Source organism: Anguilla rostrata, chromosome 11 (genome assembly GCF_018555375.3).
Source record: "Anguilla rostrata isolate EN2019 chromosome 11, ASM1855537v3, whole genome shotgun sequence".
Lineage (NCBI taxonomy): Eukaryota > Metazoa > Chordata > Actinopteri > Anguilliformes > Anguillidae > Anguilla > Anguilla rostrata.
This window is the reverse complement of record NC_057943.1, coordinates 20,838,151-20,847,730: the sequence shown is the minus strand read 5'-3', so window position 1 is coordinate 20,847,730 and position 9,580 is coordinate 20,838,151.

Below are 9,580 nucleotides of genomic sequence, written 5' to 3'. Positions count from 1 at the left end.
GCGTTGAAGAATTTCGAATATAATTTTAAGTTCTCAATGGAGGGAGTTTGCTCAGGAAGTTGTTATCCGGACTGAACCCCATGCTTTGCGCTTTTAGATTATTATTTAGGTTATTAGTTTTTGTAAGAAATAGGCTAAATACTTCCAGATTACGTGGTCGAGTCAATGATGTTGGCCAACTGCAACTCTGCTAGGTTGCCTGTAAATTATGTATTTGTTTGTTTCCTATTTATTTACGCCCTACATTAATCGGTCGAGTTCACATTCAAGTTGTTTACATGCAAGACAAAAAAGCCTCAACGCGTACTCTAGGTTATATACTATAGTACAGCTGTTAATGCTGTTGTAAATAGGCTGCCCTATGCTTCATTCTAGTAAAAGCTAGTTCAATAATAGTTTTTTTTTCTCCATCAGTGCTGGATATCCGTCGCATTAAGTCTGATTTTCTTGTAAAAATGCTGACAAGACAAATCAGATAAAATTCTCAAAGGCCGAGGCTACATGTCCTACATTTTGCATTTTACCTGTCAGAAGCTACAGGGACAGTGTAATTCTCCTTTGTGTTAACAGTAGAAACAAAGAAAGAAAATTCGTACTCTTCACGGTATTTGCATGATTGAAACCTTACTAATCTTTCAGATTATTTTTTAATTCTCTTAAATGTGTTTAAACAAATTGTAATTTATTTATAATGGTAAATATGGACTACCCTGCAGACCTAGCCGATACATCGTTGAATGGATTGCCAAAGCGTTTGATTTATGTGACTTTTGGGAAATACAGCTAGTTATTTCCAAGGTTATTGCCCGGCTACAGCCTTGCCCATTTGAATCACTGATTTTTTATTCTAAAAATGGATACTGTTATAATCTAAATAGCCTACGCAAAATACGCATGGATGAGAATGAAAATCATTGGTCCCAGCCTATTGGCTAATTCCTACTATAAACTATACTTGCAATAACCAAATTGAACTGTATTATTATTATTATTATTATTATTATTATTATTATGTAGTTCGTGTTATTTCAAGGCAATGCAGGTTGTGGTTATGAAAAATATCAGTTTGAGGCTTGTGTAAACTGTTACTGTTCTTGTTTTGTACTGGATACAAGGCATTGTAAAATATAACGACACCCGTAAAAATGAACTTGGAAAAAGTGTAGCCTAAACTACATTTTGCATTCCACTTTGTTTTGCATCAATCTTCCAACTATATATCGCCAATTTTGTTATAATTCTTATCTTTGAAAGCTCCCTTATAATGCAAAGTTATAATGCAAAGGTTGCGGTATGATGTGTGACGCCTGTAGCACCTATTTACGAGGCATTTGAATCCTGTTGTAGCCTATTTATAAAGACCTTTAACACAAACAAGGATGAAAAGGGACGAGCCTACAGTCCCTTTCTCAAAAAATTACATTCATACTTTGGCAGCGATGAAAAACGAAAAGAGTGTGAGAGTGGAAAGAAAAAACAGGCATGCACTTATTATCTAGCGAGGAACATTAAGTATTAGTGGCTCTGAGTGACACGTTATGACAAAACGCTGCATTTTTCCAATATACACAAACTCGCCTTTTAATAACCAAGCATCTCCACCGGCCCAGCGCTCTGATGGTCGCCCAGGCAACCCTGATAACGTTGCAGCCATTTTCCATATCTCCGACAGAGTCTATTATATTCAGGGATTAGTTCTTTTTCCGGAAAGGTCAAACACAAAGTCATGAAACCTGGAATATTCACTCTCCTCGTGATTGCATATAGTCATATTTATACATCCTCGTGTCATCTCGATTAATTTCATTATAATGACCTTTGTTTTGTTCCAGTGAGAAAACGTCAACATAACCGGAGCAGCCCTTTTGCGATTCTGTCGGATGTAATAAAGACCTTTACAAACACAAACACAGGGCCATGGAGTGTGTAATTATTTTAATGTCGGCATGGAGAAATGCATTATGCCCTTTACATGATTATAGTCTATTAGCTGTGAGTGTCTGTGAGGCGGACTGCTAGCCTGCGGGGATAGCGACTCTCGCGGGCAGACAGTGACACCTAGTGAACATCATATGTCGATATGTTTCAAGAAATCAAGGAAAGCTCTGTAACGGATGTACCCCTTCTTCACATGGCTAATCATTGAGGCTACATTCGGGTCTAATTTGGAATTACTTAAACTGGTATGCATGTGTAAATAATTTGTAAGTTCCTTCCCGAGAGTTCATTTTGGTGAGATGATGGTGTTGTTTCAGCAACATTCAGGTAAACGAGGACCAGCACTGTACAAGTAGAGTACATCACTGGGCAGGGATTAACGTCATTCATAGGCAGCCTGTCCATTTCTAGGCGAAAAGGATAGTGTCAATGAGTGCAGGTTTTAGACCTTTGTTTCCACCTCTATTTCCGGTGTTCTTGGAAAACAAAACTGAGGGAGAGACGGGGGGAAGGCAAAGAGGAAACAGACAGTGAGAGAGCACTCCAGATTCTGGGAATCTTGGGCCTCCCTCACTCTCTCACCACAGCACCACCTTTTTTGTCCCCTACCCCCACAACCCGTGTGAACCCTGCGCTGAATCACAGTCCTGAAAAGCACAGGTTTCAGACGAATGTCTTAAAAGTGACTAAAATAAACGGAGAAGTCTCTGGGGTTTAGCGCAGGGTCAGGGAGAAGGGCACGGGGTGTGTGGGGCTGGCCATTAGGGGTGCAGGTAATGTGCACCGTGTTTGTTATTGTACGAGGTTAAAGGGGAAGTCTCCCCCCCCCCCTCTCTCACTTTCTTTTTCTCATCCTCTGCTCTCTGCCTTATTCCCGCTCCCAAAGTGAAAACTGAATCACACAAAAATACATTGTGTTGATTGAAATATGGAAGTAATGGCAGAAGTTCTGTATTTCAAACAAATGCCTTTGACTCAAAGGTTTTTTTTGTGTGTGGCTGTTTTCATGTTTGGTGCAATTAATATACTCTGTCTGGCTGAATGTCATGGTTTCAGAATCCTGAATTTATCGGTTCAAGAAGTGACCAGAAAATGGTACTGCAAAACTTGCATTTGCGTGAACTAGGTGCTTAAATTTTAAGATGAGCCCCTTTGCATTAAGATTGATTAAGTTTTTATTCTTGTTTCTAACCTTCAATTCATTCCTCCTATGCAAATCTTTTTATTCCCCTCTTTCTGTAGCCTGCCCTCTCCCTTCTTTCTCTCTTAGGACAGTCATAAATACCCCTGGAAAGCATCTGTCCGAATTTGGCAGAGTTGAACAGTTCACATCCTGCCTGAAGTGCAGCCTGCGAGATCAGGAAGTCAGGGTTTACAACACCTCTCGCCTGACAAGCTGTCAGTCACTCATTTTTTTCTGAAAATATCCTGGGGGTTGTAGAATTCAAAACATGTCTGGTGGTTAGCACGCTTGTCTCCATCTGTCTGTCTCTATGTTTATCATTTTTCTCTGTATCATCCTTTTTTGAATTTCATCCTCTTGAAATTCAGTTGAGGGATGTGTTAATGGCTTGACCAGTCATACATGTCACGCCATTCAAACATTTCAGGTCAATGAGAAGAGAGATAGCATCCTATTGCATTCATGTTCTTGCCTGCTTTTTAGATGTCTGTTTGTGTATGAGTAATATAAGGTACAATGAGAGTGAGTGTGTGAGTGTGTGTGTGTGTGTGTCTAAATTGTGAGTGACTCTGCAGGAATGTTCCAGCCAGGGCTCCCAGTGGCTGCACAGGAAGTGTATGGAGTCCTCACAGGAAGTGAGAGGAGTCATTTGTGGAAATGTGTGGCGAGAGGGCACCCGCTGGGTGGAGATTGACTGAGAGAGGAGTATGCCCTCTTAACTGAGATCTCTCAGCTGATTCTCCCTTTGGCTGTTGCTCCATCGCCCTTTTTATGCCTGCACTTCTTTGTGTTCCTTAGTCTCTTGGTCCTGTTCTTTCTTCTCTGACTCTGACTCTGATTTTAGTTAACCCAAAGTTATAATGAGTGTAAGATTGATGTATGCACACACACACACACACACACTATGACACTTATCCTGCCATATCCCATACTTCATAACCCTGCCCCTTGTTGTTTCCATGCCGTTCCGTGTATCTCCATGGCGGCATTTCTGTCTCTGCCGCTCCTCTCAGCTGAGGCTGGGAGTCGGGGCGTCCGCAGCGTCTGTGACTTGAACGGCTGCCAGGGCTGCTCCGACAGTTTTGGTGGATGGTGTGCCAGGCGAATGAAGCGTGGCACATGCAGTGTCAGAGCCGGCTCCTGGCAGCCGCCCGGCTGCCCTGTTTGTTTCTGTCTCTCCGGGGCAGCGAGCGCCGCCGGATGGGGGCCGCAGCGCTGAGGAGGAACACGGGCAGTGCAGGGGAATGGGGGACATACAACACCAGGCCCTGGCCAAGGACAGGAGCTCACTGCTGAAGGCAGCATTGATCGACACACAGGCATGGTGGAATCAGGGCAAATACAGTAATATACTGGGTGAATTTGTGACAGTAATTAATGAGATGAATGAATCCAAGGTTGTGTTTTAAGCCTGAGGTTTTAGGAATACTTTGGATGGGTTTTTGTTACTCACTGTCCCTCAGGTGGTGAGAGGCCATGGAAACTTCCCTCCCTGCCACTATTATATCACTCAGGTCCTCTCTGAGGAAGGGAAGTCATTTTTCAGTGTCCTCTGGACCTTAGGATGTTGAATATATTTGTGATGTTTTAGGGAAGTTCCCCAGGGCTATCTGTTCCCTATATTTGTGGAATAGTTTCCCTCTCTTTCAGTCACTGTCTTTTTTGTCCATCACTCCTTCTCCCAGTCTGTCTCTCTCTTCATTATCTCAGATAATCTGGGTTTCCTATCAGTGCTGCAGTGGGGGGAAGTTGTCTGGCCTGGAAGATACAGGCCATTCTCAAAGACCAATGGGAAGTGCCCTCGCCCTACTCCAGCACACTCAGAGCTGATAGAGTGTGTGTGTGTGTGTGTGTGTGCCTGTGTGTGTGTGTGTGTTCGTGAGTATTTAAGTGGGTGTGGGCATATGTGTGTGCGCGTGTAAGTGTACGTGCGTGCGTGTGTGTGTGTGTACGTGCATGTGTGTGTGTATGTGCGTGTGTGTGTGTGTGTATGTGCATGCGTGTGTGTGTGTGTGTGTGTGTGTGTGTGTGATATCTCTCAGTCTGTGGTGTGAGTGTATCTGCATGTGTCGTCTGCCTGCAGATCTGCTCTGATGATGAGACACAAATCCTCTGCCTGTCCTCCCCTGGCGCAGAACTGTCCGCGGCTCCCGCTAAGACCTCCTGATTCCCGCCGCCTGCCGCTCCATCAAAGCCCGCCCGGTCGCGCTTGTCAGATGGGGTTTCACAGGAGCACGCTGCTTCATCTGTCTGGGGAGGAGGCAAATAAGTTACTGATCTGGATGTGTGTGTTTTATTCACCGCACCACGAGAAAGGACAGAATACTGCTAATACTGGCTAAATGCTTACTGCGTGTGTGTGTGTGTGTGTGTGTGTGAGGGCGTGTGTGTGTGTGTCTTTGTTCGTGCGTGTGTGTGTGTGTGTGTGTGTGTGTGTGTGTGTGAGGGCGTGTGTGTGTGTGTCTTTGTTCGTGCGTGCGTGTGTGTGTGCGTGTGTGTATGTGTGTGTTGTGAAGACATGAATTCATAGTGTTCAGAGCTCCCGTGAATGACCTGCTTCAGAAAGGTGCCGCACTGTAAATGCATCCATGTGACATGCATCCTCATTCAGGCTATGAACAACAAACCGTCCCTCTTCTCCAGCTTTGTGCTATTTTCCCTTCTCTTCATCGATTCATCTTCATCTGTTCCTCTACCACTCCCTCCCTCTCTGTCACTCCTACTCTTCCTCTCTCTCTCGCCCTTGCCAGCACACTTTCCCTCTGTCTTTCTGCTGTCCCCTCTCTCAGACCCCATGAGGAATGCGTCTCTCAGCACCAAGATCTTCTCCACTGTTTGAAGTTGCAAAGGCAGGGCTTGCCGTCCGTCTGTCTGTCTGTCTGTCATGGCCGTCCCCCATCTCTGCAGCTGTGAGACAGAGAGACAGTCGGGGTTATTGTGCTGCGGTTCCTCTGACTGACCCCCTCCCCCCAAAAAAAGACACCTGCACAGGATGTAGGGCCACAAAGACCTTCATCCCGCTGCAGAGTGTGAGGCAGTCTGTGTGGAATGAGAGGAAAGGTGTGTCAATGTGGAATTTCAGATGGATGATGGGGGATTTCTGTTGGATGATGACAATTTCCATTTTGGAGACTTGTGGAGCATGGGGCAGTTAAGTGGAAATGATTCTCAGTTTATGTGTGTGCTCACAGCAATGTTTTGTGTGTGTGTGTGTGTGTGTGTGCTGGTGTTGGTGTTTGTGAGTGCGTGTATGTGTGTGTGTGTGTGGGGGGGTCTGTGTGTGTTTTTTTTGTGTCAGTGCGTGTGTGTGGGTGTGTGTGTGTTTGTGTCAGTGTGTGTGTTTGTGTGTGCATGTCTGTGTGTGTGAGTGTGCGCACGTGTGTGAATATGTGTGGGTGTGTGTGTTTGTGTGTGGGTGTCTATGTGTGTATGAGTGTGTGCATGTGTGTGCGTTTGTGTGTGTCTGCATTTGTGTGCTTATGTTCCCACTGAAATTGCGGGAGGCAGACAGTCACGCTCTCTGTCTGGCGCTGGTGGCCTCACTTCCTGTGCTGGGCTGGGACCTCAAATCAGTGTTAGAGTGAGAGAGAGAGAGAGAGAGAGAGAGAGAGACTCCAGATCCAGCCAGTATTTTCACCGAAGCCTACATCTCCCTGCATTCTCATATCTCAAACTCTCTCCATCCCTATTATTCCTCCACCTTTCTCTCCCATATCCCATATCTTACGTACTTCTCCTTTCCCTTCTTCTTCACATACATCCTTTCACCAGTTCCCCACTTCACAATCTCTGTGATGTAGCCCTCCTGACATCTGGTGGTGATTAGGGGACGTGCAGGAAGGACGGTTGTGTTTTCAGTATTGGTACAAGGATGCACGCGCCACATATATTCTCAGTGTTTGTGTTGTGCTCGGATATGCGTATGTTTGTATCAGTAATGAAATATCACTATATATATGTGTGTGTGTGTGAATGTGTGTGTGTATGCGTGTGTGCGTGCATGTGTATGTGTGTGCATATGTGTTGTAGACAGTGTGTATATGTGTGTCGTGTGTGTGTGTGTGTGTGTGTGTGTGTGTGTGTGTGTGTGTGTGTGTGTGTGAATGTGTGTATATGTGTGCGCATGTGTGTGTGTGCGTGTGTGTGTGTGCGTGCGTGTGTGTGTGTGTGTGTGTGAATGTGTGAATGTGTGTATATGTGTGCGCGCGTGTGTGTGCGCGTGTGTGCGTGTGAATGTGTGTATATGTGTGCGTGTGTGTGTGTGCGCGCGTGCGTGTGTGTGTGTGTGTGTGAATGTGTGTGTGTATGCGTGTATGCGTGTGTGCATGCATGTGTATGTGTGTGCATATGTGTTTGCTAGCACGCATGTGTGGGTGTGTATGTGTGCGTGTGCATGTATGTGTACGTGTGTGTGTGCATGCGTGTGTGTGCGTGTGTGCGTGTGTGTGTGTGAATGTGTGTATATGTGTGTGCATGTGTGTGTGTGCGTGTGTGTGTATGTGTGTGTGTGTGTGAATGTGTGTATATGTGTGCGTGTGTGTGTGTGTGTGTGTGTGTGTGAATGTGTGTATATGTGTGCGCGTGTGTGTGTGCGCGTGCGTGTGTGTGTGCATGTTCGTGTGTGCGTGTGTGTTCCTGTGTGGATTAGGCCAAAGATGGCAGGCTTATCAAAGCCCAGCTCCCCTTTGATATGAGGATTAGATCCTGCCTCATCCGCACTCTCTCCTTCATTTCTGTTTTCCTTTCCTTTCTTCCCCCTGTTCTTCCCCTTTCTTGTAAAGGTGATGGATGACAGTTGAGCGCAGGATTAGCCGCGAGCAGCAAACAGCTCACACTAGCCAGACTTAACCCCTTCAGCTCCATGTTCGCACCGCCTGAGAGGACCAGCCTTACTGCTGAGAGTGATGACATTAATAAGCACCAGGGCTATGCTTCCATGAAATGTTATGTGTTGCTGTGCTGAAACGTGTGTGTGTGTTTGTATGCGTGTGTGTTTGTGTGTGTGTGTGTGTGTGTGTGTGTGTCTGTGTAGAAGTGCATAGTATTAGTGAAGGATATCCCAGGATATCTCTTGTCAATGTATATATTCTGAATGTTGGCATAGTTGATATGCATTGGTTGTGCTGCTGCACTTAATTTGCAGATAAGCGATTAGTTGATTTTCCACAATTTGTATGTGACATAATCTGTATCTTTGCTCACAAATATTTTTACCCTTCCAAACCCTTCTCCCCCAAACACACAAACAAACACACAAATTATGTCTGGATCAAACAAAAGGATATCTGAAGGTATAGAACTGAATGTGTTGAAGTGTTGAAAATGGTGAAGTGTCATGTTCATGTGTCATGTGAAGTGTTCGCCTTAAAATCAACAACCAGTTCAGACCCAAGGAACCAGGTGACGGGAGTAACTGTGTAATTGACTGCTTTGATTGATCAGTTAAGTGCCGAGCGACAACAACAACCAACAGACCCTGCAGCTCTCCAGGACCAGGATTGAAGATCACGGGTCTGAAGAGCCTGTGCTCTGATGACTAAGTATGATGTAAGGTGTGGTCCAGTGCATTGGTGTATTCTCAGTGTCAGAAATGGATTTGAGTCCCCATCCACCGTGTGGTCTTTAGAGGGGTCTGGTGGGGGAGGGGGGTTGCTGTTATGAAACGGCGGACCCCAAAGCCACCTGCGTGGCACCACCCGCCTCCTCCATCCCTCCTCATTTGAGAGCTGAGGGATGCAAGTTTCAGCCCAGCCACACAGCGACCCCTCTCCCCCCCTCCCCCCCCCCCCCCCCACCTCAGGCCTCTGCTCCTCACCACATCAGGATACACTTCTGCTCATGAATTCCGGTTTAAACGGAATTTTGCTCAGCTTTGGTCAGCCGCAGCCCTGGTATATTTAGCAGATACATCCCGTAGATCACTGCAGGCTTGCCAACAGAGAGATCCACCTCTAACGAACTCCTGTCCCTCTCTAGCCCACACCCCACCCCCCAACCACCGCCCCCCCGACAGATTTGCCAGGCTCTGTGAATTCACATGTGCGCACGTGTGTGAAGTCTGATAAACAGTTCAGAAGGCCCAAAATTAGCGCATAATCAACCATCGAGGCCTGACTCTTTGGAGGAGGTTATTCTCTGGTGGTAACTGACACCACCAAACACTACTGGGACATCGCTAGGAACAATATACAGTTCCAAGTAGGGCCTGGGTCACAGATATCTTCCAGAAAAGCCATTATTTAAACATGTTTTGACCACTGACATCCTTTGGTGGACTGTGAGAAAGGTGATTCAATTGAACCACTAACTGCTCAACAGGTTCATATGGGTTTGCAGTCTTGCAGCTGATGTAATGCAGCTTTCTATATTGTCAATATAGAGAATCTTACATAAAGTGAATCTATCTGTTCTTTTTTTTTAAGAGAGAAAACATTCCACCCACCTTATGACAGGAAAGCA